This window comes from Ambystoma mexicanum, chromosome 6q, assembly GCF_040938575.1.
Source record: "Ambystoma mexicanum isolate Mex_15411 chromosome 6q, UKY_AmexF1_1, whole genome shotgun sequence".
NCBI classification, from domain to species: domain Eukaryota; kingdom Metazoa; phylum Chordata; class Amphibia; order Caudata; family Ambystomatidae; genus Ambystoma; species Ambystoma mexicanum.
The window spans coordinates 1,632,400,300-1,632,426,753 of record NC_090937.1 but is presented as its reverse complement, the minus strand read 5'-3'; the positions used below and the strand labels follow the sequence as shown (position 1 = coordinate 1,632,426,753).

Below are 26,454 nucleotides of genomic sequence, written 5' to 3'. Positions count from 1 at the left end.
TAGAAATAAGAATAAGTCATTGGCTGGGAATGAAAAAAGCTTGCGTTTGACGCAGAAGCAGTTCGCATCATGAGGTCTTGCCGGTCAGCCCAACATTTCCCCGGGACCCCTTAAAAAAGGAGCTTGGTTTTAAGTTTGGTTTGATTGAACAGTACATTTTGTTGGCTGGGCTGGGACCCTCTCTTATTTAGCGCAAGAGTGGAACGAGGCAGCAAGTTCAAGGAATGACATTGCATCCAGGCACTTACAGCTCTTTGTGCCCTAATGCCATGACACAAAAACATAATTTGAAAAAAGTTAGCAGAGGATGGTTTCGATCCATCGACCTCTGGGTTATGGGCCCAGCACGCTTCCGCTGCGCAACTCTGCTGGTTGGAGAACAAGAGCTTTTCTGGGCTTTTACAGCCTACAAACCGACAACCATAGACCCAGTTTCGAGTGAAGCGGGCAGTAGGCCTTACAAAGCCAAACAACCTGCAACCACGCACTCCCATCCCATGGCCTTTTGCAGACAGGCCTCATTTCTCTAGCTCACACCCTAACTGCCAACACCCCTTCCCCTTCTCTCTCTGTCTCTCTCTCTCTGTCTCTCTCTTTCATTCTCTCTCTCTCGCAAGTAGATACTTTACTTCCCAGGTGCAACAAAACAAGCCTTCTCGAGCTGGCAGATATGTGAAGGAAGGAAGGAAGGGCCAGTTTGGAAACTCAACTCAATTACCATAAATCCCCTGCTAAGGGTTATGGGGGGGAGGAATGAAGGAACTTTGCTTCAGGGAAAGGGCTGCTGCTGCTTCAGCATGTGAGGAGCGCAGCCACACGTTTCACCTTCCTCAGTATGTTGGTTTACAGGATGAGAGAGATCCTGAAACCTCACTCTAATAGGCTGAGGTGCTGTGCTCGGTGGCCTGCTGGGACCTTTGCCCGTCAGGGCAAGGCGAATAGGCCTTTGTCAGGCCTTCGTCAGGGCTTTGTCGGGGAGGGGCCAGGAGCCCTGCTCGCTTCAATCCCCTCACCGATAGACAGTTGCAGAAACTAGGATGCAAGAACCTTTCCTGGATGGGGTTTTGATTTTCGCGAAAAGTGTGTCAGCTTTGCTTTCAGCATGAGTCTGATTTCCCAAAAATGCATTTTGAACAATTTAAAGATTTGATCTGCGTTGGCCGGGAATCGAACCCGGGTCAACTGCTTGGAAGGCAGCTATGCTCACCACTATACCACCAACGCCTGCCTGTCTGGGCTATGTGATGGAGCGCCCCTCAGAAATAAGAATAAGTCATTGGCTGGGAATGAAAAAAGCTTGCGTTTGACCCAGAAGCAGTTCGCATCATGAGGTCTTGCCGGTCAGCCCAACATTTCCCCGGGACCCCTTAAAAAAGGAGCTTGGTTTTAAGTTTGGTTTGATTGAACAGTACATTTTGTTGGCTGGGCTGGGACCCTCTCCTATTTAGCGCAAGAGTGGAACGAGGCAGCAAGTTCAAGGAATGACATTGCATCCAGGCACTTACAGCTCTTTGTGCCCTAATGCCATGACACAAAAACATAATTTGAAAAAACTTAGCAGAGGATGGCTTCGATCCATCGACCTCTGGGTTATGGGCCCAGCACGCTTCCGCTGCGCCACTCTGCTGGTTGGAGAACAAGAGCTTTTCTGGGCTTTTACAGCCTACAAACCGACAACCCTAGACCCAGTTTCGAGTGAAGCGGGCAGTAGGCCTTACAAAGCCAAACAACCTGTAACCACGCACTCCCATCCCATGGCCTTTTGCAGACAGGCCTCATTTCTCTAGAATAAGAATAAGAATAAGAATAAGTCATTGGCTGGGAATGAAAAAAGCTTGCGTTTGACGCAGAAGCAGTTCGCATCATGAGGTCTTGCCGGTCAGCCCAACATTTCCCCGCGACCCCTTAAAAAAGGAGCTTGGTTTTAAGTTTGGTTTGATTGAACAGTACATTTTGTTGGCTGGTCTGGGACCCTCTCCTATTTAGCGCAAGAGTGGAACGAGGCAGCAAGTTCAAGGAATGACATTGCATTTTGTCGGGGAGGGGCCAGGAGCCCTGCTCGCTTCAATCCCCTCACCGATAGACAGTTGCAGAAACTAGGATGCAAGAACCTTTCCTGGATGGGGTTTTGATTTTCACGAAAAGTGTGTCAGCTTTGCTTTCAGCATGAGTCTGATTTCCAAAAAATGCATTTTGAACAATTTAAAGATTTGATCTGCGTTGGCCGGGAATCGAACCCGGGTCAACTGCTTGGAAGGCAGCTATGCTCACCACTATACCACCAACGCCTGCCTGTCTGGACTATCTGATGAAGCGCCCCTTAGAAATAAGAATAAGTCATTGGCTGGGAATGAAAAAAGCTTGCGTTTGACGCAGAAGCAGTTCGCATCATGAGGTCTTGCCGGTCAGCCCAACATTTCCCCGGGACCCCTTAAAAAAGGAGCTTGGTTTTAGGTTTGGTTTGATTGAACAGTACATTTTGTTGGTTGGGCTGGGACCCTCTCCTATTTAGCGCAAGAGTGGAACGAGGCAGCAAGTTCAAGGAATGACATTGCATCCAGGCACTTACAGCTCTTTGTGCCCTAATGCCATGACACAAAAACATAATTTGAAAAAACTTAGCAGAGGATGGTTTCGATCCATCGACCTCTGGGTTATGGGCCCAGCACGGTTCCGCTGCGCCACTCTGCTGGTTGGAGAACAAAATCTTTTCTGGGCTTTTACAGCCTACAAACCGACAACCCTAGACCCAGTTTCGAGTGAAGCGGGCAGTAGGCCTTACAAAGCCAAACAAACTGCAACCACGCACTCCCATCCCATGGCCTTTTGCAGACAGGCCTCATTTCTCTAGCTCACACCCTAACTGCCAACACCCCTTCCCCTTCTCTCTCTGTCTCTCTCTCTCTGTCTCTCTCTCTCATTCTCTCTCTCTCGCAAGTAGATACTTTACTTCCCAGGTGCAACAAAACAAGCCTTCTCGAGCTGGCAGATATGTGAAGGAAGGAAGGAAGGGCCAGTTTGGAAACTCAACTCAATTACCATAAATCCCCTGCTAAGGGTTATGGGGGGGAGGAATGAAGGAACTTTGCTTCAGGGAAAGGGCTGCTGCTGCTTCAGCATGTGAGGAGCGCAGCCACACGTTTCACCTTCCTCAGTATGTTGGTTTACAGGATGAGAGAGATCCTGAAACCTCACTCTAATAGGCTGAGGTGCTGTGCTCGGTGGCCTGCTGGGACCTTTGCCCGTCAGGGCAAGGCGAATAGGCCTTTGTCAGGCCTTCGTCAGGGCTTTGTCGGGGAGGGGCCAGGAGCCCTGCTCGCTTCAATCCCCTCACCGATAGACAGTTGCAGAAACTAGGATGCAAGAACCTTTCCTGGATGGGGTTTTGATTTTCGCGAAAAGTGTGTCAGCTTTGCTTTCAGCATGAGTCTGATTTCCCAAAAATGCATTTTGAACAATTTAAAGATTTGATCTGCGTTGGCCGGGAATCGAACCCGGGTCAACTGCTTGGAAGGCAGCTATGCTCACCACTATACCACCAACGCCTGCCTGTCTGGGCTATGTGATGGAGCGCCCCTCAGAAATAAGAATAAGTCATTGGCTGGGAATGAAAAAAGCTTGCGTTTGACCCAGAAGCAGTTCGCATCATGAGGTCTTGCCGGTCAGCCCAACATTTCCCCGGGACCCCTTAAAAAAGGAGCTTGGTTTTAAGTTTGGTTTGATTGAACAGTACATTTTGTTGGCTGGGCTGGGACCCTCTCCTATTTAGCGCAAGAGTGGAACGAGGCAGCAAGTTCAAGGAATGACATTGCATCCAGGCACTTACAGCTCTTTGTGCCCTAATGCCATGACACAAAAACATAATTTGAAAAAACTTAGCAGAGGATGGTTTCGATCCATCGACCTCTGGGTTATGGGCCCAGCACGCTTCCGCTGCGCCACTCTGCTGGTTGGAGAACAAGAGCTTTTCTGGGCTTTTACAGCCTACAAACCGACAACCCTAGACCCAGTTTCGAGTGAAGCGGGCAGTAGGCCTTACAAAGCCAAACAACCTGTAACCACGCACTCCCATCCCATGGCCTTTTGCAGACAGGCCTCATTTCTCTAGAATAAGAATAAGAATAAGAATAAGTCATTGGCTGGGAATGAAAAAAGCTTGCGTTTGACGCAGAAGCAGTTCGCATCATGAGGTCTTGCCGGTCAGCCCAACATTTCCCCGGGACCCCTTAAAAAAGGAGCTTGGTTTTAAGTTTGGTTTGATTGAACAGTACATTTTGTTGGCTGGGCTGGGACCCTCTCCTATTTAGCGCAAGAGTGGAACGAGGCAGCAAGTTCAAGGAATGACATTGCATTTTGTCGGGGAGGGGCCAGGAGCCCTGCTCGCTTCAATCCCCTCACCGATAGACAGTTGCAGAAACTAGGATGCAAGAACCTTTCCTGGATGGGGTTTTGATTTTCACGAAAAGTGTGTCAGCTTTGCTTTCAGCATGAGTCTGATTTCCAAAAAATGCATTTTGAACAATTTAAAGATTTGATCTGCGTTGGCCGGGAATCGAACCCGGGTCAACTGCTTGGAAGGCAGCTATGCTCACCACTATACCACCAACGCCTGCCTGTCTGGACTATCTGATGAAGCGCCCCTTAGAAATAAGAATAAGTCATTGGCTGGGAATGAAAAAAGCTTGCGTTTGACGCAGAAGCAGTTCGCATCATGAGGTCTTGCCGGTCAGCCCAACATTTCCCCGGGACCCCTTAAAAAAGGAGCTTGGTTTTAGGTTTGGTTTGATTGAACAGTACATTTTGTTGGTTGGGCTGGGACCCTCTCCTATTTAGCGCAAGAGTGGAACGAGGCAGCAAGTTCAAGGAATGACATTGCATCCAGGCACTTACAGCTCTTTGTGCCCTAATGCCATGACACAAAAACATAATTTGAAAAAACTTAGCAGAGGATGGTTTCGATCCATCGACCTCTGGGTTATGGGCCCAGCACGCTTCCGCTGCGCCACTCTGCTGGTTGGAAAACAAAATCTTTTCTGGGCTTTTACAGCCTACAAACCGACAACCCTAGACCCAGTTTCGAGTGAAGCGGGCAGTAGGCCTTACAAAGCCAAACAAACTGCAACCACGCACTCCCATCCCATGGCCTTTTGCAGACAGGCCTCATTTCTCTAGCTCACACCCTAACTGCCAACACCCCTTCCCCTTCTCTCTCTGTCTCTCTCTCTCTGTCTCTCTCTCTCATTCTCTCTCTCTCGCAAGTAGATACTTTACTTCCCAGGTGCAACAAAACAAGCCTTCTCGAGCTGGCAGATATGTGAAGGAAGGAAGGAAGGAAGGGCCAGTTTGGAAACTCAACTCAATTACCATAAATCCCCTGCTAAGGGTTATGGGGGGGAGGAATGAAGGAACTTTGCTTCAGGGAAAGGGCTGCTGCTGCTTCAGCATGTGAGGAGCGCAGCCACACGTTTCACCTTCCTCAGTATGTTGGTTTACAGGATGAGAGAGATCCTGAAACCTCACTCTAATAGGCTGAGGTGCTGTGCTCGGTGGCCTGCTGGGACCTTTGCCCGTCAGGGCAAGGCGAATAGGCCTTTGTCAGGCCTTCGTCAGGGCTTTGTCGGGGAGGGGCCAGGAGCCCTGCTCGCTTCAATCCCCTCACCGATAGACAGTTGCAGAAACTAGGATGCAAGAACCTTTCCTGGATGGGGTTTTGATTTTCGCGAAAAGTGTGTCAGCTTTGCTTTCAGCATGAGTCTGATTTCCCAAAAATGCATTTTGAACAATTTAAAGATTTGATCTGCGTTGGCCGGGAATCGAACCCGGGTCAACTGCTTGGAAGAAGCTATGCTCACCACTATACCACCAACGCCTGCCTGTCTGGGCTATCTGATGGAGCGCCCCTTAGAAATAAGAATAAGTCATTGGCTGGGAATGAAAAAAGCATGCGTTTGACGCAGAAGCAGTTCGCATCATGAGGTCTTGCCGGTCAGCCCAACATTTCCCCGGGACCCCTTAAAAAAGGAGCTTGGTTTTAAGTTTGGTTTGATTGAACAGTACATTTTGTTGGCTGGGCTGGGAACCTCTCCTATTTAGCGCAAGAGTGGAACGAGGCAGCAAGTTCAAGGAATGACATTGCATCCAGGCACTTACAGCTCTTTGTGCCCTAATGCCATGACACAAAAACATAATTTGAAAAAACTTAGCAGAGGATGGTTTCGATCCATCGACCTCTGGGTTATGGGCCCAGCACGCTTCCGCTGCACCACTCTGCTGGTTGGAGAACAAGAGCTTTTCTGGGCTTTTACAGCCTACAAACCGACAACCCTAGACCCAGTTTCGAGTGAAGCGGGCAGTAGGCCTTACAAAGCCAAACAACCTGCAACCACGCACTCCCATCCCATGGCCTTTTGCAGACAGGCCTCATTTCTCTAGCTCACACCCTAACTGCCAACACCCCTTCCCCTTCTCTCTCTGTCTCTCTCTCTCTGTCTCTCTCTCTCATTCTCTCTCTCTCGCAAATAGATACTTTACTTCCCAGGTGCAACAAAATAAGCCTTCTCGAGCTGGCAGATATGGGAAGGAAGGAAGGAAGGGACAGTTTGGAAACTCAACTCAATTACCATAAATCCCCTGCTAAGGGTTATGGGAGGGAGGAATGAAGGAACTTTGCTTCAGGGAAAGGGCTGCTGCTGCTTCAGCATGTGAGGAGCGCAGCCACACGTTTCACCTTCCTCAGTGTGTTGGTTTACAGGATGAGAGAGATCCTGAAACCTCACTCTAATAGGCTGAGGTGCTGTGCTCGGTGGCCTGCTGGGACCTTTGCCCGTCAGGGCAAGGCGAATAGGCCTTTGTCAGGCCTTCGTCAGGGCTTTGTCGGGGAGGGGCCAGGAGCCCTGCTCGCTTCAATCCCCTCACCGATAGACAGTTGCAGAAACTAGGATGCAAGAACCTTTCCTGGATGGGGTTTTGATTTTCGCGAAAAGCGTGTCAGCTTTGCTTTCAGCATGAGTCTGATTTCCAAAAAATGCATTTTGAACAATTTAAAGATTTGATCTGCGTTGGCCGGGAATCGAACCGGGGTCAACTGCTTGGAAGGCAGCTATGCTCACCACTATACCACCAACGCCTGCCTGTCTGGGCTATCTGATGGAGCGCCCCTTAGAAATAAGAATAAGTCATTGGCTGGGAATGAAAAAAGCTTGCGTTTGACGCAGAAGCAGTTCGCATCATGAGGTCTTGCCGGTCAGCCCAACATTTCCCCGGGACCCCTTAAAAAAGGAGCTTGGTTTTAAGTTTGGTTTGATTGAACAGTACATTTTGTTGGCTGGGCTGGGACCCTCTCTTATTTAGCGCAAGAGTGGAACGAGGCAGCAAGTTCAAGGAATGACATTGCATCCAGGCACTTACAGCTCTTTGTGCCCTAATGCCATGACACAAAAACATAATTTGAAAAAAGTTAGCAGAGGATGGTTTCGATCCATCGACCTCTGGGTTATGGGCCCAGCACGCTTCCGCTGCGCCACTCTGCTGGTTGGAGTACAAGAGCTTTTCTGGGCTTTTACAGCCTACAAACCGACAACCATAGACCCAGTTTCGAGTGAAGCGGGCAGTAGGCCTTACAAAGCCAAACAACCTGCAACCACGCACTCCCATCCCATGGCCTTTTGCAGACAGGCCTCATTTCTCTAGCTCACACCCTAACTGCCAACACCCCTTCCCCTTCTCTCTCTGTCTCCCTCTCTCTGTCTCTCTCTCTCATTCTCTCTCTCTCTCGCAAATAGATACTTTACTTCCCAGGTGCAACAAAACAAGCCTTCTCGAGCTGGCAGATATGGGAAGGAAGGAAGGAAGGGCCAGTTTGGAAACTCAACTCAATTACCATAAATCCCCTGCTAAGGGTTATGGGAGGGAGGAATGAAGGAACTTTGCTTCAGGGAAAGGGCTGCTGCTGCTTCAGCATGTGAGGAGCGCAGCCACACGTTTCACCTTCCTCAGTATGTTGGTTTACAGGATGAGAGAGATCCTGAAACCTCACTCTAATAGGCTGAGGTGCTGTGCTCGGTGGCCTGCTGGGACCTTTGCCCGTCAGGGCAAGGCGAATAGGCCTTTGTCAGGCCTTCGTCAGGGCTTTGTCGGGGAAGGGCCAGGAGCCCTGCTTGCTTCAATCCCCTCACCGATAGACAGTTGCAGAAACTAGGATGCAAGAACCTTTCCTGGATGGGGTTTTGATTTTCACGAAAAGTGTGTCAGCTTTGCTTTCAGCATGAGTCTGATTTCCAAAAAATGCATTTTGAACAATTTAAAGATTGCGTTGGCCGGGAATCGAACCCGGGTCAACTGCTTGGAAGGCAGCTATGCTCACCACTATACCACCAACGCCTGCCTGTCTGGGCTATCTGATGGAGCGCCCCTTAGAAATAAGAATAAGTCATTGGCTGGGAATGAAAAAAGCTTGCGTTTGACGCAGAAGCAGTTCGCATCATGAGGTCTTGCCGGTCAGCCCAACATTTCCCCGGGACCCCTTAAAAAAGGAGCTTGGTTTAAGTTTGGTTTGATTGAACAGTTCATTTTATTGGCTGGGCTGGGACCCTCTCCTATTTAGCGCAAGAGTGGAACGAGGCAGCAAGTTCAAGGAATGACATTGCATCCAGGCACTTACAGCTCTTTGTGCCCTAATGCCATGACACAAAAACATAATTTGAAAAAACTTAGCAGAGGATGGCTTCGATCCATCGACCTCTGGGTTATGGGCCCAGCACGCTTCCGCTGCACCACTCTGCTGGTTGGAGAACAAGAGCTTTTCTGGGCTTTTACAGCCTACAAACCGACAACCCTAGACCCAGTTTCGAGTGAAGCGGGCAGTAGGCCTTACAAAGCCAAACAACCTGCAACCACGCACTCCCATCCCATGGCCTTTTGCAGACAGGCCTCATTTCTCTAGCTCACACCCTAACTGCCAACACCCCTTCCCCTTCTCTCTCTGTCTCTCTCTCTCTCTGTCTCTCTCTCTCATTCTCTCTCTCTCGCAAATAGATACTTTACTTCCCAGGTGCAACAAAACAAGCCTTCTCGAGCTGGCAGATATGGGAAGGAAGGAAGGAAGGGCCAGTTTGGAAACTCAACTCAATTACCATAAATCCCCTGCTAAGGGTTATGGGAGGGAGGAATGAAGGAACTTTGCTTCAGGGAAAGGGCTGCTGCTGCTTCAGCATGTGAGGAGCACAGCCACACGTTTCACCTTCCTCAGTATGTTGGTTTACAGGATGAGAGAGATCCTGAAACCTCACTCTAATAGGCTGAGGTGCTGTGCTCGGTGGCCTGCTGGGACCTTTGCCCGTCAGGGCAAGGCGAATAGGCCTTTGTCAGGCCTTTGTCGGGGAGGGGCCAGGAGCCCTGCTCGCTTCAATCCCCTCACCGATAGACAGTTGCAGAAACTAGGATGCAAGAACCTTTCCTGGATGGGGTTTTGATTTTCACGAAAAGTGTGTCAGCTTTGCTTTCAGCATGAGTCTGATTTCCAAAAAATGCATTTTGAACAATTTAAAGATTTGATCTGCGTTGGCCGGGAATCGAACCCGGGTCAACTGCTTGGAAGGCAGCTATGCTCACCACTATACCACCAACGCCTGCCTGTCTGGGCTATGTGATGGAGCGCCCCTCAGAAATAAGAATAAGTCATTGGCTGGGAATGAAAAAAGCTTGCGTTTGACGCAGAAGCAGTTCGCATCATGAGGTCTTGCCGGTCAGCCCAACATTTCCCCGGGACCCCTTAAAAAAGGAGCTTGGTTTTAAGTTTGGTTTGATTGAACAGTACATTTTGTTGGCTGGGCTGGGACCCTCTCTTATTTAGCGCAAGAGTGGAACGAGGCAGCAAGTTCAAGGAATGACATTGCATCCAGGCACTTACAGCTCTTTGTGCCCTAATGCCATGACACAAAAACATAATTTGAAAAAAGTTAGCAGAGGATGGTTTCGATCCATCGACCTCTGGGTTATGGGCCCAGCACGCTTCCGCTGCGCCACTCTGCTGGTTGGAGAACAAGAGCTTTTCTGGGCTTTTACAGCCTACAAACCGACAACCATAGACCCAGTTTCGAGTGAAGCGGGCAGTAGGCCTTACAAAGCCAAACAACCTGCAACCACGCACTCCCATCCCATGGCCTTTTGCAGACAGGCCTCATTTCTCTAGCTCACACCCTAACTGCCAACACCCCTTCCCCTTCTCTCTCTGTCTCCCTCTCTCTGTCTCTCTCTCTCATTCTCTCTCTCTCTCGCAAATAGATACTTTACTTCCCAGGTGCAACAAAACAAGCCTTCTCGAGCTGGCAGATATGGGAAGGAAGGAAGGAAGGGCCAGTTTGGAAACTCAACTCAATTACCATAAATCCCCTGCTAAGGGTTATGGGAGGGAGGAATGAAGGAACTTTGCTTCAGGGAAAGGGCTGCTGCTGCTTCAGCATGTGAGGAGCACAGCCACACGTTTCACCTTCCTCAGTATGTTGGTTTACAGGATGAGAGAGATCCTGAAACCTCACTCTAATAGGCTGAGGTGCTGTGCTCGGTGGCCTGCTGGGACCTTTGCCCGTCAGGGCAAGGCGAATAGGCCTTTGTCAGGCCTTCGTCAGGCCTTTGTCGGGGAAGGGCCAGGAGCCCTGCTTGCTTCAATCCCCTCACCGATAGACAGTTGCAGAAACTAGGATGCAAGAACCTTTCCTGGATGGGGTTTTGATTTTCACGAAAAGTGTGTCAGCTTTGCTTTCAGCATGAGTCTGATTTCCAAAAAATGCATTTTGAACAATTTAAAGATTTGATCTGCGTTGGCCGGGAATCGAACCCGGGTCAACTGCTTGGAAGGCAGCTATGCTCACCACTATACCACCAACACCTGCCTGTCTGGGCTATCTGATGGAGCGCCCCTTAGAAATAAGAATAAGTCATTGGCTGGGAATGAAAAAAGCTTGCGTTTGACGCAGAAGCAGTTCGCATCATGAGGTCTTGCCGGTCAGCCCAACATTTCCCAGGGACCCCTTAAAAAAGGAGCTTGGTTTTAAGTTTGGTTTGATTGAACAGTACATTTTGTTGGCTGGGCTGGGACCCTCTCCTATTTAGCGCAAGAGTGGAACGAGGCAGCAAGTTCAAGGAATGACATTGCATCCAGGCACTTACAGCTCTTTGTGCCCTAATGCCATGACACAAAAACATAATTTGAAAAAACTTAGCAGAGGATGGTTTCGATCCATCAACCTCTGGGTTATGGGCCCAGCACGCTTCCGCTGCGCCACTCTGCTGTTTGGAGAACAAAAGCTTTTCTGGGCTTTTACAGCCTACAAACCGACAACCCTAGACCCAGTTTCGAGTGAAGCGGGCAGTAGGCCTTACAAAGCCAAACAACCTGCAACCACGCACTCCCATCCCATGGCCTTTTGCAGACAGGCCTCATTTCTCTAGCTCACACCCTAACTGCCAACACCCCTTCCCCTTCTCTCTCTGTCTCTCTCTCTCTGTCTCTCTCTCTCATTCTCTCTCTCTCGCAAATAGATACTTTACTTCCCAGGTGCAACAAAACAAGCCTTCTCGAGCTGGCAGATATGGGAAGGAAGGAAGGAAGGGCCAGTTTGGAAACTCAACTCAATTACCATAAATCCCCTGCTAAGGGTTATGGGAGGGAGGAATGAAGGAACTTTGCTTCAGGGAAAGGGCTGCTGCTGCTTCAGCATGTGAGGAGCGCAGCCACACGTTTCACCTTCCTCAGTATGTTGGTTTACAGGATGAGAGAGATCCTGAAACCTCACTCTAATAGGCTGAGGTGCTGTGCTTGGTGGCCTGCTGGGACCTTTGCCCGTCAGGGCAAGGCGAATAGGCCTTTGTCAGGCCTTCGTCAGGGCTTTGTCGGGGAGGGGCCAGGAGCCCTGCTCGCTTCAATCCCCTCACCGATAGACAGTTGCGGAAACTAGGATGCAAGAACCTTTCCTGGATGGGGTTTTGATTTTCGCGAAAAGTGTGTCAGCTTTGCTTTCAGCATGAGTCTGAATTCCCAAAAATGCATTTCGAACAATTTAAAGATTTGATCTGCGTTTGCGGGAAATCGAACCCGCGACAACTGCTTGGAAGGCAGCTATGCTCACCACTATACCACCAACGCCTGCCTGTCTGGGCTATGTGATGGAGCGCCCCTCAGAAATAAGAATAAGTCATTGGCTGGGAATGAAAAAAGCTTGCGTTTGACCAAGAAGCAGTTCGCATCATGAGGTCTTGCCGGTCAGCCCAACATTTCCCCGGGACCCCTTAAAAAAGGAGCTTGGTTTTAAGTTTGGTTTGATTGAACAGTACATTTTGTTGGCTGGGCTGGGACCCTCTCCTATTTAGCGCAAGAGTGGAACGAGGCAGCAAGTTCAAGGAATGACATTGCATCCAGGCACTTACAGCTCTTTGTGCCCTAATGCCATGACACAAAAACATAATTTGAAAAAACTTAGCAGAGGATGGTTTCGATCCATCGACCTCTGGGTTATGGGCCCAGCACGCTTCCGCTGCGCCACTCTGCTGGTTGGAGAACAAGAGCTTTTCTGGGCTTTTACAGCCTACAAACCGACAACCCTAGACCCAGTTTCGAGTGAAGCGGGCAGTAGGCCTTACAAAGCCAAACAACCTGTAACCACGCACTCCCATCCCATGGCCTTTTGCAGACAGGCCTCATTTCTCTAGAATAAGAATAAGAATAAGAATAAGTCATTGGCTGGGAATGAAAAAAGCTTGCGTTTGACGCAGAAGCAGTTCGCATCATGAGGTCTTGCCGGTCAGCCCAACATTTCCCCGGGACCCCTTAAAAAAGGAGCTTGGTTTTAAGTTTGGTTTGATTGAACAGTACATTTTGTTGGCTGGGCTGGGACCCTCTCCTATTTAGCGCAAGAGTGGAACGAGGCAGCAAGTTCAAGGAATGACATTGCATTTTGTCGGGGAGGGGCCAGGAGCCCTGCTCGCTTCAATCCCCTCACCGATAGACAGTTGCAGAAACTAGGATGCAAGAACCTTTCCTGGATGGGGTTTTGATTTTCACGAAAAGTGTGTCAGCTTTGCTTTCAGCATGAGTCTGATTTCCAAAAAATGCATTTTGAACAATTTAAAGATTTGATCTGCGTTGGCCGGGAATGGAACCCGGGTCAACTGCTTGGAAGGCAGCTATGCTCACCACTATACCACCAACGCCTGCCTGTCTGGACTATCTGATGAAGCGCCCCTTAGAAATAAGAATAAGTCATTGGCTGGGAATGAAAAAAGCTTGTGTTTGACGCAGAAGCAGTTCGCATCATGAGGTCTTGCCGGTCAGCCCAACATTTCCCCGGGACCCCTTAAAAAAGGAGCTTGGTTTTAGGTTTGGTTTGATTGAACAGTACATTTTGTTGGTTGGGCTGGGACCCTCTCCTATTTAGCGCAAGAGTGGAACGAGGCAGCAAGTTCAAGGAATGACATTGCATCCAGGCACTTACAGCTCTTTGTGCCCTAATGCCATGACACAAAAACATAATTTGAAAAAACTTAGCAGAGGATGGTTTCGATCCATCGACCTCTGGGTTATGGGCCCAGCATGCTTCCGCTGCGCCACTCTGCTGGTTGGAGAACAAAAGCTTTTCTGGGCTTTTACAGCCTACAAACCGACAACCCTAGACCCAGTTTCGAGTGAAGCGGGCAGTAGGCCTTACAAAGCCAAACAAACTGCAACCACGCACTCCCATCCCATGGCCTTTTGCAGACAGGCCTCATTTCTCTAGCTCACACCCTAACTGCCAACACCCCTTCCCCTTCTCTCTCTGTCTCTCTCTCTCTGTCTCTCTCTCTCATTCTCTCTCTCTCGCAAGTAGATACTTTACTTCCCAGGTGCAACAAAACAAGCCTTCTCGAGCTGGCAGATATGTGAAGGAAGGAAGGAAGGGCCAGTTTGGAAACTCAACTCAATTACCATAAATCCCCTGCTAAGGGTTATGGGGGGGAGGAATGAAGGAACTTTGCTTCAGGGAAAGGGCTGCTGCTGCTTCAGCATGTGAGGAGCGCAGCCACACGTTTCACCTTCCTCAGTATGTTGGTTTACAGGATGAGAGAGATCCTGAAACCTCACTCTAATAGGCTGAGGTGCTGTGCTCGGTGGCCTGCTGGGACCTTTGCCCATCAGGGCAAGGCGAATAGGCCTTTGTCAGGCCTTCGTCAGGGCTTTGTCGGGGAGGGGCCAGGAGCCCTGCTCGCTTCAATCCCCTCACCGATAGACAGTTGCAGAAACTAGGATGCAAGAACCTTTCCTGGATGGGGTTTTGATTTTCGCGAAAAGTGTGTCAGCTTTGCTTTCAGCATGAGTCTGATTTCCCAAAAATGCATTTTGAACAATTTAAAGATTTGATCTGCGTTGGCCGGGAATCGAACCCGGGTCAACTGCTTGGAAGGCAGCTATGCTCACCACTATACCACCAACGCCTGCCTGTCTGGGCTATGTGATGGAGCGCCCCTCAGAAATAAGAATAAGTCATTGGCTGGGAATGAAAAAAGCTTGCGTTTGACCCAGAAGCAGTTCGCATCATGAGGTCTTGCCGGTCAGCCCAACATTTCCCCGGGACCCCTTAAAAAAGGAGCTTGGTTTTAAGTTTGGTTTGATTGAACAGTACATTTTGTTGGCTGGGCTGGGACCCTCTCCTATTTAGCGCAAGAGTGGAACGAGGCAGCAAGTTCAAGGAATTACATTGCATCCAGGCACTTACAGCTCTTTGTGCCCTAATGCCATGACACAAAAACATAATTTGAAAAAACTTAGCAGAGGATGGTTTCGATCCATCGACCATTGGGTTATGGGCCCAGCACGCTTCCGCTGCGCCACTCTGCTGGTTGGAGAAAAAGAGCTTTTCTGGGCTTTTACAGCCTACAAACCGACAACCCTAGACCCAGTTTCGAGTGAAGCGGGCAGTAGGCCTTACAAAGCCAAACAACCTGTAACCACGCACTCCCATCCCATGGCCTTTTGCAGACAGGCCTCATTTCTCTAGAATAAGAATAAGAATAAGAATAAGTCATTGGCTGGGAATGAAAAAAGCTTGCGTTTGACGCAGAAGCAGTTCGCATCATGAGGTCTTGCCGGTCAGCCCAACATTTCCCCGGGACCCCTTAAAAAAGGAGCTTGGTTTTAAGTTTGGTTTGATTGAACAGTACATTTTGTTGGCTGGGCTGGGACCCTCTCCTATTTAGCGCAAGAGTGGAACGAGGCAGCAAGTTCAAGGAATGACATTGCATTTTGTCGGGGAGGGGCCAGGAGCCCTGCTCGCTTCAATCCCCTCACCGATAGACAGTTGCAGAAACTAGGATGCAAGAACCTTTCCTGGATGGGGTTTTGATTTTCACGAAAAGTGTGTCAGCTTTGCTTTCAGCATGAGTCTGATTTCCAAAAAATGCATTTTGAACAATTTAAAGATTTGATCTGCGTTGGCCGGGAATCATGCTCACCACTATACCACCAACGCCTGCCTGTCTGGGCTATCTGATGGAGCGCCCCTTAGAAATAAGAATAAGTCATTGGCTGGGAATGAAAAAAGCTTGCGTTTGACGCAGAAGCAGTTCGCATCATGAGGTCTTGCCGGTCAGCCCAACATTTCCCCGGGACCCCTTAAAAAAGGAGCTTGGTTTTAAGTTTGGTTTGATTGAACAGTACATTTTGTTGGCTGGGCTGGGACCCTCTCCTATTTAGCGCAAGAGTGGAACGAGGCAGCAAGTTCAAGGAATGACATTGCATCCAGGCACTTACAGCTCTTTGTGCCCTAATGCCATGACACAAAAACATAATTTGAAAAAACTTAGCAGAGGATGGTTTCGATCCATCGACCGCTGGGTTATGGGCCCAGCACGCTTCCGCTGCGCCACTCTGCTGGTTGGAGAACAAGAGATTTTCTGGGCTTTTACAGCCTACAAACCGACAACCCTAGACCCAGTTTCGAGTGAAGCGGGCAGTAGGCCTTACAAAGCCAAACAACCTGCAACCACGCACTCCCATCCCATGGCCTTTTGCAGACAGGCCTCATTTCTCTAGCTCACACCCTAACTGCCAACACCCCTTCCCCTTCTCTCTCTGTCTCTCTCTCTCTGTCTCTCTCTCTCATTCTCTCTCTCTCGCAAATAGATACTTTACTTCCCAGGTGCAACAAAACAAGCCTTCTCGAGCTGGCAGATATGGGAAGGAAGGAAGGAAGGGCCAGTTTGGAAACTCAACTCAATTACCATAAATCCCCTGCTAAGGGTTATGGGAGGGAGGAATGAAGGAACTTTGCTTCAGGGAAAGGGCTGCTGCTGCTTCAGCATGTGAGGAGCGCAGCCACACGTTTCACCTTCCTCAGTATGTTGGTTTACAGGATGAGAGAGATCCTGAAACCTCACTCTAATAGGCTGAGGTGCTGTGCTCGGTGGCCTGCTGGGACCTTTGCCCGTCAGGGCAAGGCGAATAGGCCTTTGTCAGGCCTTCGTCAGGGCTTTGTCGGGGAAGGGCCAGGAGCCCTGCTTGCTTCAATCCCCTCACCGATAGACAGTTGCAGAAACTAGGATGCAAGAACCTTTCCTGGATGGGGTTTTGATTTTCACGAAAAGTGTGTCAGCTTTGCTTTCAGCATGAGTCTGATTTCCAAAAAATGCATTTTGAACAATTTAAAGATTGCGTTGGCCGGGAATCGAACCCGGGTCAACTGCTTGGAAGGCAGCTATGCTCACCACTATACCACCAACGCCTGCCTGTCTGGGCTATCTGATGGAGCGCCCCTTAGAAATAAGAATAAGTCATTGGCTGGGAATGAAAAAAGCTTGCGTTTGACGCAGAAGCAGTTCGCATCATGAGGTCTTGCCGGTCAGCCCAACATTTCCCCGGGACCCCTTAAAAAAGGAGCTTGGTTTAAGTTTGGTTTGATTGAACAGTTCATTTTATTGGCTGGGCTGGGACCCTCTCCTATTTAGCGCAAGAGTGGAACGAGGCAGCAAGTTCAAGGAATGACATTGCATCCAGGCACTTACAGCTCTTTGTGCCCTAATGCCATGACACAAAAACATAATTTGAAAAAACTTAGCAGAGGATGGCTTCGATCCATCGACCTCTGGGTTATGGGCCCAGCACGCTTCCGCTGCACCACTCTGCTGGTTGGAGAACAAGAGCTTTTCTGGGCTTTTACAGCCTACAAACCGACAACCCTAGACCCAGTTTCGAGTGAAGCGGGCAGTAGGCCTTACAAAGCCAAACAACCTGCAACCACGCACTCCCATCCCATGGCCTTTTGCAGACAGGCCTCATTTCTCTAGCTCACACCCTAACTGCCAACACCCCTTCCCCTTCTCTCTCTGTCTCTCTCTCTCTCTGTCTCTCTCTCTCATTCTCTCTCTCTCGCAAATAGATACTTTACTTCCCAGGTGCAACAAAACAAGCCTTCTCGAGCTGGCAGATATGGGAAGGAAGGAAGGAAGGGCCAGTTTGGAAACTCAACTCAATTACCATAAATCCCCTGCTAAGGGTTATGGGAGGGAGGAATGAAGGAACTTTGCTTCAGGGAAAGGGCTGCTGCTGCTTCAGCATGTGAGGAGCACAGCCACACGTTTCACCTTCCTCAGTATGTTGGTTTACAGGATGAGAGAGATCCTGAAACCTCACTCTAATAGGCTGAGGTGCTGTGCTCGGTGGCCTGCTGGGACCTTTGCCCGTCAGGGCAAGGCGAATAGGCCTTTGTCAGGCCTTTGTCGGGGAGGGGCCAGGAGCCCTGCTCGCTTCAATCCCCTCACCGATAGACAGTTGCAGAAACTAGGATGCAAGAACCTTTCCTGGATGGGGTTTTGATTTTCACGAAAAGTGTGTCAGCTTTGCTTTCAGCATGAGTCTGATTTCCAAAAAATGCATTTTGAACAATTTAAAGATTTGATCTGCGTTGGCCGGGAATGGAACCCGGGTCAACTGCTTGGAAGGCAGCTATGCTCACCACTATACCACCAACGCCTGCCTGTCTGGGCTATCTGATGGAGCGCCCCTTAGAAATAAGAATAAGTCATTGGCTGGGAATGAAAAAAGCTTGCGTTTGACGCAGAAGCAGTTCGCATCATGAGGTCTTGCCGGTCAGCCCAACATTTCCCCGGGACCCCTTAAAAAAGGAGCTTGGTTTTAAGTTTGGTTTGATTGAACAGTACATTTTGTTGGCTGGGCTGGGACCCTCTCTTATTTAGCGCAAGAGTGGAACGAGGCAGCAAGTTCAAGGAATGACATTGCATCCAGGCACTTACAGCTCTTTGTGCCCTAATGCCATGACACAAAAACATAATTTGAAAAAAGTTAGCAGAGGATGGTTTCGATCCATCGACCTCTGGGTTATGGGCCCAGCACGCTTCCGCTGCGCCACTCTGCTGGTTGGAGAACAAGAGCTTTTCTGGGCTTTTACAGCCTACAAACCGACAACCATAGACCCAGTTTCGAGTGAAGCGGGCAGTAGGCCTTACAAAGCCAAACAACCTGCAACCACGCACTCCCATCCCATGGCCTTTTGCAGACAGGCCTCATTTCTCTAGCTCACACCCTAACTGCCAACACCCCTTCCCCTTCTCTCTCTGTCTCCCTCTCTCTGTCTCTCTCTCTCATTCTCTCTCTCTCTCGCAAATAGATACTTTACTTCCCAGGTGCAACAAAACAAGCCTTCTCGAGCTGGCAGATATGGGAAGGAAGGAAGGAAGGGCCAGTTTGGAAACTCAACTCAATTACCATAAATCCCCTGCTAAGGGTTATGGGAGGGAGGAATGAAGGAACTTTGCTTCAGGGAAAGGGCTGCTGCTGCTTCAGCATGTGAGGAGCACAGCCACACGTTTCACCTTCCTCAGTATGTTGGTTTACAGGATGAGAGAGATCCTGAAACCTCACTCTAATAGGCTGAGGTGCTGTGCTCGGTGGCCTGCTGGGACCTTTGCCCGTCAGGGCAAGGCGAATAGGCCTTTGTCAGGCCTTCGTCAGGCCTTTGTCGGGGAAGGGCCAGGAGCCCTGCTTGCTTCAATCCCCTCACCGATAGACAGTTGCAGAAACTAGGATGCAAGAACCTTTCCTGGATGGGGTTTTGATTTTCACGAAAAGTGTGTCAGCTTTGCTTTCAGCATGAGTCTGATTTCCAAAAAATGCATTTTGAACAATTTAAAGATTTGATCTGCGTTGGCCGGGAATCGAACCCGGGTCAACTGCTTGGAAGGCAGCTATGCTCACCACTATACCACCAACACCTGCCTGTCTGGGCTATCTGATGGAGCGCCCCTTAGAAATAAGAATAAGTCATTGGCTGGGAATGAAAAAAGCTTGCGTTTGACGCAGAAGCAGTTCGCATCATGAGGTCTTGCCGGTCAGCCCAACATTTCCCAGGGACCCCTTAAAAAAGGAGCTTGGTTTTAAGTTTGGTTTGATTGAACAGTACATTTTGTTGGCTGGGCTGGGACCCTCTCCTATTTAGCGCAAGAGTGGAACGAGGCAGCAAGTTCAAGGAATGACATTGCATCCAGGCACTTACAGCTCTTTGTGCCCTAATGCCATGACACAAAAACATAATTTGAAAAAACTTAGCAGAGGATGGTTTCGATCCATCGACCTCTGGGTTATGGGCCCAGCACGCTTCCGCTGCGCCACTCTGCTGTTTGGAGAACAAAAGCTTTTCTGGGCTTTTACAGCCTACAAACCGACAACCCTAGACCCAGTTTCGAGTGAAGCGGGCAGTAGGCCTTACAAAGCCAAACAACCTGCAACCACGCACTCCCATCCCATGGCCTTTTGCAGACAGACCTCATTTCTCTAGCTCACACCCTAACTGCCAACACCCCTTCCCCTTCTCTCTCTGTCTCTCTCTCTCTGTCTCTCTCTCTCATTCTCTCTCTCTCGCAAATAGATACTTTACTTCCCAGGTGCAACAAAACAAGCCTTCTCGAGCTGGCAGATATGGGAAGGAAGGAAGGAAGGGCCAGTTTGGAAACTCAACTCAATTACCATAAATCCCCTGCTAAGGGTTATGGGAGGGAGGAATGAAGGAACTTTGCTTCAGGGAAAGGGCTGCTGCTGCTTCAGCATGTGAGGAGCGCAGCCACACGTTTCACCTTCCTCAGTATGTTGGTTTACAGGATGAGAGAGATCCTGAAACCTCACTCTAATAGGCTGAGGTGCTGTGCTTGGTGGCCTGCTGGGACCTTTGCCCGTCAGGGCAAGGCGAATAGGCCTTTGTCAGGCCTTCGTCAGGGCTTTGTCGGGGAGGGGCCAGGAGCCCTGCTCGCTTCAATCCCCTCACCGATAGACAGTTGCGGAAACTAGGATGCAAGAACCTTTCCTGGATGGGGTTTTGATTTTCGCGAAAAGTGTGTCAGCTTTGCTTTCAGCATGAGTCTGAATTCCCAAAAATGCATTTCGAACAATTTAAAGATTTGATCTGCGTTTGCGGGAAATCGAACCCGCGACAACTGCTTGGAAGGCAGCTATGCTCACCACTATACCACCAACGCCTGCCTGTCTGGGCTATGTGATGGAGCGCCCCTCAGAAATAAGAATAAGTCATTGGCTGGGAATGAAAAAAGCTTGCGTTTGACCAAGAAGCAGTTCGCATCATGAGGTCTTGCCGGTCAGCCCAACATTTCCCCGGGACCCCTTAAAAAAGGAGCTTGGTTTTAAGTTTGGTTTGATTGAACAGTACATTTTGTTGGCTGGGCTGGGACCCTCTCCTATTTAGCGCAAGAGTGGAACGAGGCAGCAAGTTCAAGGAATGACATTGCATCCAGGCACTTACAGCTCTTTGTGCCCTAATGCCATGACACAAAAACATAATTTGAAAAAACTTAGCAGAGGATGGTTTCGATCCATCGACCTCTGGGTTATGGGCCCAGCACGCTTCCGCTGCGCCACTCTGCTGGTTGGAGAACAAGAGCTTTTCTGGGCTTTTACAGCCTACAAACCGACAACCCTAGACCCAGTTTCGAGTGAAGCGGGCAGTAGGCCTTACAAAGCCAAACAACCTGTAACCACGCACTCCCATCCCATGGCCTTTTGCAGACAGGCCTCATTTCTCTAGAATAAGAATAAGAATAAGAATAAGTCATTGGCTGGGAATGAAAAAAGCTTGCGTTTGACGCAGAAGCAGTTCGCATCATGAGGTCTTGCCGGTCAGCCCAACATTTCCCCGGGACCCCTTAAAAAAGGAGCTTGGTTTTAAGTTTGGTTTGATTGAACAGTACATTTTGTTGGCTGGGCTGGGACCCTCTCCTATTTAGCGCAAGAGTGGAACGAGGCAGCAAGTTCAAGGAATGACATTGCATTTTGTCGGGGAGGGGCCAGGAGCCCTGCTCGCTTCAATCCCCTCACCGATAGACAGTTGCAGAAACTAGGATGCAAGAACCTTTCCTGGATGGGGTTTTGATTTTCACGAAAAGTGTGTCAGCTTTGCTTTCAGCATGAGTCTGATTTCCAAAAAATGCATTTTGAACAATTTAAAGATTTGATCTGCGTTGGCCGGGAATGGAACCCGGGTCAACTGCTTGGAAGGCAGCTATGCTCACCACTATACCACCAACGCCTGCCTGTCTGGACTATCTGATGAAGCGCCCCTTAGAAATAAGAATAAGTCATTGGCTGGGAATGAAAAAAGCTTGTGTTTGACGCAGAAGCAGTTCGCATCATGAGGTCTTGCCGGTCAGCCCAACATTTCCCCGGGACCCCTTAAAAAAGGAGCTTGGTTTTAGGTTTGGTTTGATTGAACAGTACATTTTGTTGGTTGGGCTGGGACCCTCTCCTATTTAGCGCAAGAGTGGAACGAGGCAGCAAGTTCAAGGAATGACATTGCATCCAGGCACTTACAGCTCTTTGTGCCCTAATGCCATGACACAAAAACATAATTTGAAAAAACTTAGCAGAGGATGGTTTCGATCCATCGACCTCTGGGTTATGGGCCCAGCATGCTTCCGCTGCGCCACTCTGCTGGTTGGAGAACAAAAGCTTTTCTGGGCTTTTACAGCCTACAAACCGACAACCCTAGACCCAGTTTCGAGTGAAGCGGGCAGTAGGCCTTACAAAGCCAAACAAACTGCAACCACGCACTCCCATCCCATGGCCTTTTGCAGACAGGCCTCATTTCTCTAGCTCACACCCTAACTGCCAACACCCCTTCCCCTTCTCTCTCTGTCTCTCTCTCTCTGTCTCTCTCTCTCATTCTCTCTCTCTCGCAAGTAGATACTTTACTTCCCAGGTGCAACAAAACAAGCCTTCTCGAGCTGGCAGATATGTGAAGGAAGGAAGGAAGGGCCAGTTTGGAAACTCAACTCAATTACCATAAATCCCCTGCTAAGGGTTATGGGGGGGAGGAATGAAGGAACTTTGCTTCAGGGAAAGGGCTGCTGCTGCTTCAGCATGTGAGGAGCGCAGCCACACGTTTCACCTTCCTCAGTATGTTGGTTTACAGGATGAGAGAGATCCTGAAACCTCACTCTAATAGGCTGAGGTGCTGTGCTCGGTGGCCTGCTGGGACCTTTGCCCATCAGGGCAAGGCGAATAGGCCTTTGTCAGGCCTTCGTCAGGGCTTTGTCGGGGAGGGGCCAGGAGCCCTGCTCGCTTCAATCCCCTCACCGATAGACAGTTGCAGAAACTAGGATGCAAGAACCTTTCCTGGATGGGGTTTTGATTTTCGCGAAAAGTGTGTCAGCTTTGCTTTCAGCATGAGTCTGATTTCCCAAAAATGCATTTTGAACAATTTAAAGATTTGATCTGCGTTGGCCGGGAATCGAACCCGGGTCAACTGCTTGGAAGGCAGCTATGCTCACCACTATACCACCAACGCCTGCCTGTCTGGGCTATGTGATGGAGCGCCCCTCAGAAATAAGAATAAGTCATTGGCTGGGAATGAAAAAAGCTTGCGTTTGACCCAGAAGCAGTTCGCATCATGAGGTCTTGCCGGTCAGCCCAACATTTCCCCGGGACCCCTTAAAAAAGGAGCTTGGTTTTAAGTTTGGTTTGATTGAACAGTACATTTTGTTGGCTGGGCTGGGACCCTCTCCTATTTAGCGCAAGAGTGGAACGAGGCAGCAAGTTCAAGGAATTACATTGCATCCAGGCACTTACAGCTCTTTGTGCCCTAATGCCATGACACAAAAACATAATTTGAAAAAACTTAGCAGAGGATGGTTTCGATCCATCGACCATTGGGTTATGGGCCCAGCACGCTTCCGCTGCGCCACTCTGCTGGTTGGAGAAAAAGAGCTTTTCTGGGCTTTTACAGCCTACAAACCGACAACCCTAGACCCAGTTTCGAGTGAAGCGGGCAGTAGGCCTTACAAAGCCAAACAACCTGTAACCACGCACTCCCATCCCATGGCCTTTTGCAGACAGGCCTCATTTCTCTAGAATAAGAATAAGAATAAGAATAAGTCATTGGCTGGGAATGAAAAAAGCTTGCGTTTGACGCAGAAGCAGTTCGCATCATGAGGTCTTGCCGGTCAGCCCAACATTTCCCCGGGACCCCTTAAAAAAGGAGCTTGGTTTTAAGTTTGGTTTGATTGAACAGTACATTTTGTTGGCTGGGCTGGGACCCTCTCCTATTTAGCGCAAGAGTGGAACGAGGCAGCAAGTTCAAGGAATGACATTGCATTTTGTCGGGGAGGGGCCAGGAGCCCTGCTCGCTTCAATCCCCTCACCGATAGACAGTTGCAGAAACTAGGATGCAAGAACCTTTCCTGGATGGGGTTTTGATTTTCACGAAAAGTGTGTCAGCTTTGCTTTCAGCATGAGTCTGATTTCCAAAAAATGCATTTTGAACAATTTAAAGATTTGATCTGCGTTGGCCGGGAATCATGCTCACCACTATACCACCAACGCCTGCCTGTCTGGGCTATCTGATGGAGCGCCCCTTAGAAATAAGAATAAGTCATTGGCTGGGAATGAAAAAAGCTTGCGTTTGACGCAGAAGCAGTTCGCATCATGAGGTCTTGCCGGTCAGCCCAACATTTCCCCGGGACCCCTTAAAAAAGGAGCTTGGTTTTAAGTTTGGTTTGATTGAACAGTACATTTTGTTGGCTGGGCTGGGACCCTCTCCTATTTAGCGCAAGAGTGGAACGAGGCAGCAAGTTCAAGGAATGACATTGCATCCAGGCACTTACAGCTCTTTGTGCCCTAATGCCATGACACAAAAACATAATTTGAAAAAACTTAGCAGAGGATGGTTTCGATCCATCGACCGCTGGGTTATGGGCCCAGCACGCTTCCGCTGCGCCACTCTGCTGGTTGGAGAACAAGAGATTTTCTGGGCTTTTACAGCCTACAAACCGACAACCCTAGACCCAGTTTCGAGTGAAGCGGGCAGTAGGCCTTACAAAGCCAAACAACCTGCAACCACGCACTCCCATCCCATGGCCTTTTGCAGACAGGCCTCATTTCTCTAGCTCACACCCTAACTGCCAACACCCCTTCCCCTTCTCTCTCTGTCTCTCTCTCTCTGTCTCTCTCTCTCATTCTCTCTCTCTCGCAAATAGATACTTTACTTCCCAGGTGCAACAAAACAAGCCTTCTCGAGCTGGCAGATATGGGAAGGAAGGAAGGAAGGGCCAGTTTGGAAACTCAACTCAATTACCATAAATCCCCTGCTAAGGGTTATGGGAGTGAGGAATGAAGGAACTTTGCTTCAGGGAAAGGGCTGCTGCTGCTTCAGCATGTGAGGAGCGCAGCCACACGTTTCACCTTCCTCAGTATGTTGGTTTACAGGATGAGAGAGATCTTGAAACCTCACTCTAATAGGCTGAGGTGCTGTGCTCGGTGGCCTGCTGGGACCTTTGCCCGTCAGGGCAAGGCGAATAGGCCTTTGTCAGGCCTTCGTCAGGGCTTTGTCGGGGAGGGGCCAGGAGCCCTGCTCGCTTCAATCCCCTCACCGATAGACAGTTGCAGAAACTAGGATGCAAGAACCTTTCCTGGATGGGGTTTTGATTTTCACGAAAAGTGTGTCAGCTTTGCTTTCAGCATGAGTCTGATTTCCAAAAAATGCATTTTGAACAATTTAAAGATTTGATCTGCGTTGGCCGGGAATCAAACCCGGGTCAACTGCTTGGAAGGCAGCTATGCTCACCACTATACCACCAACGCCTGCCTGTCTGGGCTATCTGATGGAGCGTCCCTTAGAAATAAGAATAAGTCATTGGCTGGGAATGAAAAAAGCTTGCGTTTGACGCAGAAGCAGTTCGCATCATGAGGTCTTGCCGGTCAGCCCAACATTTCCCCGGGACCCCTTAAAAAAGGAGCTTGGTTTTAAGTTTGGTTTGATTGAACAGTACATTTTGTTGGCTGGGCTGGGACCCTCTCCTATTTAGCGCAAGAGTGGAACGAGGCAGCAAGTTCAAGGAATGACATTGCATCCAGGCACTTACAGCTCTTTGTGCCCTAATGCCATGACACAAAAACATAATTTGAAAAAAGTTAGCAGAGGATGGTTTCGATCCATTGACCTCTGGGTTATGGGACCGGCACGCTTCCGCTGCGCCACTCTGCTGGTTGGAGAACAAGAGCTTTTCTGGGCTTTTACAGCCTACAAACAGACAACCCTAGACCCAGTTTCGAGTGAAGCGGGCAGTAGGCCTTACAAAGCCAAACAACCTGCAACCACGCACTCCCATCCCATGGCCTTTTGCAGACAGGCCTCATTTCTCTAGCTCACACCCTAACTGCCAACACCCCTTCCCCTTCTCTCGCTGTCTCTCTCTCTCTGTCTCTCTCTCTCATTCTCTCTCTCTCGCAAATAGATACTTTACTTCCCAGGTGCAACAAAACAAGCCTTCTCGAGCTGGCAGATATGGGAAGGAAGGAAGGAAGGGCCAGTTTGGAAACTCAACTCAATTACCATAAATCCCCTGCTAAGGGTTATGGGAGTGAGGAATGAAGGAACTTTGCTTCAGGGAAAGGGCTGCTGCTGCTTCAGCATGTGAGGAGCGCAGCCACACGTTTCACCTTCCTCAGTATGTTGGTTTACAGGATCAGAGAGATCCTGAAACCTCACTCTAATAGGCTGAGGTGCTGTGCTCGGTGGCCTGCTGGGACCTTTGCCCGTCAGGGCAAGGCGAATAGGCCTTTGTCAGGCCTTCGTCAGGGCTTTGTCGGGGAGGGGCCAGGAGCCCTGCTCGCTTCAATCCCCTCACCGATAGACAGTTGCAGAAACTAGGATGCAAGAACCTTTCCTGGATGGGGTTTTGATTTTCGCGAAAAGTGTGTCAGCTTTGCTTTCAGCATGAGTCTGATTTCCCAAAAATGCATTTTGAACAATTTAAAGATTTGATCTGCGTTGGCCGGGAATCGAACCCGGGTCAACTGCTTGGAAGGCAGCTATGCTCACCACTATACCACCAACGCCTGCCTGTCTGGGCTATGTGATGGAGCGCCCCTCAGAAATAAGAATAAGTCATTGGCTGGGAATGAAAAAAGCT

General features: G+C 49.4%; 18 non-coding genes across 18 annotated transcripts; all 18 read right to left on the bottom strand.

Annotated features, from left to right (window-relative positions):
• Positions 1-1,152: 1,152 nt before the first annotated feature.
• On the bottom strand, positions 1,153-1,224 carry TRNAG-UCC (transfer RNA glycine (anticodon UCC)). Its single transcript has one exon. It is a non-coding gene; the product is annotated as a tRNA-Gly (tRNA).
• Positions 1,225-2,216: 992 nt separating this feature from the next.
• On the bottom strand, positions 2,217-2,288 carry TRNAG-UCC (transfer RNA glycine (anticodon UCC)). Its single transcript has one exon. It is a non-coding gene; the product is annotated as a tRNA-Gly (tRNA).
• Positions 2,289-3,473: 1,185 nt separating this feature from the next.
• Positions 3,474-3,545, bottom strand: TRNAG-UCC (transfer RNA glycine (anticodon UCC)). Its single transcript has one exon. It is a non-coding gene; the product is annotated as a tRNA-Gly (tRNA).
• Positions 3,546-3,876: 331 nt separating this feature from the next.
• TRNAM-CAU (transfer RNA methionine (anticodon CAU)) lies at positions 3,877-3,948 on the bottom strand. The gene has a single exon. It is a non-coding gene; the product is annotated as a tRNA-Met (tRNA).
• A 589-nt stretch (positions 3,949-4,537) lies between these two features.
• TRNAG-UCC (transfer RNA glycine (anticodon UCC)) lies at positions 4,538-4,609 on the bottom strand. Its single transcript has one exon. It is a non-coding gene; the product is annotated as a tRNA-Gly (tRNA).
• A 331-nt stretch (positions 4,610-4,940) lies between these two features.
• Positions 4,941-5,012, bottom strand: TRNAM-CAU (transfer RNA methionine (anticodon CAU)). Its single transcript has one exon. It is a non-coding gene; the product is annotated as a tRNA-Met (tRNA).
• Positions 5,013-7,457: 2,445 nt separating this feature from the next.
• Positions 7,458-7,529, bottom strand: TRNAM-CAU (transfer RNA methionine (anticodon CAU)). Its single transcript has one exon. It is a non-coding gene; the product is annotated as a tRNA-Met (tRNA).
• A 778-nt stretch (positions 7,530-8,307) lies between these two features.
• Positions 8,308-8,379, bottom strand: TRNAG-UCC (transfer RNA glycine (anticodon UCC)). The gene has a single exon. It is a non-coding gene; the product is annotated as a tRNA-Gly (tRNA).
• Positions 8,380-9,554: 1,175 nt separating this feature from the next.
• Positions 9,555-9,626, bottom strand: TRNAG-UCC (transfer RNA glycine (anticodon UCC)). The gene has a single exon. It is a non-coding gene; the product is annotated as a tRNA-Gly (tRNA).
• Positions 9,627-9,957: 331 nt separating this feature from the next.
• TRNAM-CAU (transfer RNA methionine (anticodon CAU)) lies at positions 9,958-10,029 on the bottom strand. The gene has a single exon. It is a non-coding gene; the product is annotated as a tRNA-Met (tRNA).
• A 2,444-nt stretch (positions 10,030-12,473) lies between these two features.
• On the bottom strand, positions 12,474-12,545 carry TRNAM-CAU (transfer RNA methionine (anticodon CAU)). The gene has a single exon. It is a non-coding gene; the product is annotated as a tRNA-Met (tRNA).
• Positions 12,546-14,391: 1,846 nt separating this feature from the next.
• Positions 14,392-14,463, bottom strand: TRNAG-UCC (transfer RNA glycine (anticodon UCC)). The gene has a single exon. It is a non-coding gene; the product is annotated as a tRNA-Gly (tRNA).
• Positions 14,464-16,676: 2,213 nt separating this feature from the next.
• Positions 16,677-16,748, bottom strand: TRNAG-UCC (transfer RNA glycine (anticodon UCC)). The gene has a single exon. It is a non-coding gene; the product is annotated as a tRNA-Gly (tRNA).
• A 1,578-nt stretch (positions 16,749-18,326) lies between these two features.
• Positions 18,327-18,398, bottom strand: TRNAM-CAU (transfer RNA methionine (anticodon CAU)). The gene has a single exon. It is a non-coding gene; the product is annotated as a tRNA-Met (tRNA).
• Positions 18,399-19,585: 1,187 nt separating this feature from the next.
• Positions 19,586-19,657, bottom strand: TRNAM-CAU (transfer RNA methionine (anticodon CAU)). Its single transcript has one exon. It is a non-coding gene; the product is annotated as a tRNA-Met (tRNA).
• Positions 19,658-20,842: 1,185 nt separating this feature from the next.
• On the bottom strand, positions 20,843-20,914 carry TRNAM-CAU (transfer RNA methionine (anticodon CAU)). Its single transcript has one exon. It is a non-coding gene; the product is annotated as a tRNA-Met (tRNA).
• A 1,846-nt stretch (positions 20,915-22,760) lies between these two features.
• Positions 22,761-22,832, bottom strand: TRNAG-UCC (transfer RNA glycine (anticodon UCC)). The gene has a single exon. It is a non-coding gene; the product is annotated as a tRNA-Gly (tRNA).
• Positions 22,833-26,308: 3,476 nt separating this feature from the next.
• TRNAG-UCC (transfer RNA glycine (anticodon UCC)) lies at positions 26,309-26,380 on the bottom strand. Its single transcript has one exon. It is a non-coding gene; the product is annotated as a tRNA-Gly (tRNA).
• Between the last annotated feature and the right edge of the window lie 74 nt (positions 26,381-26,454).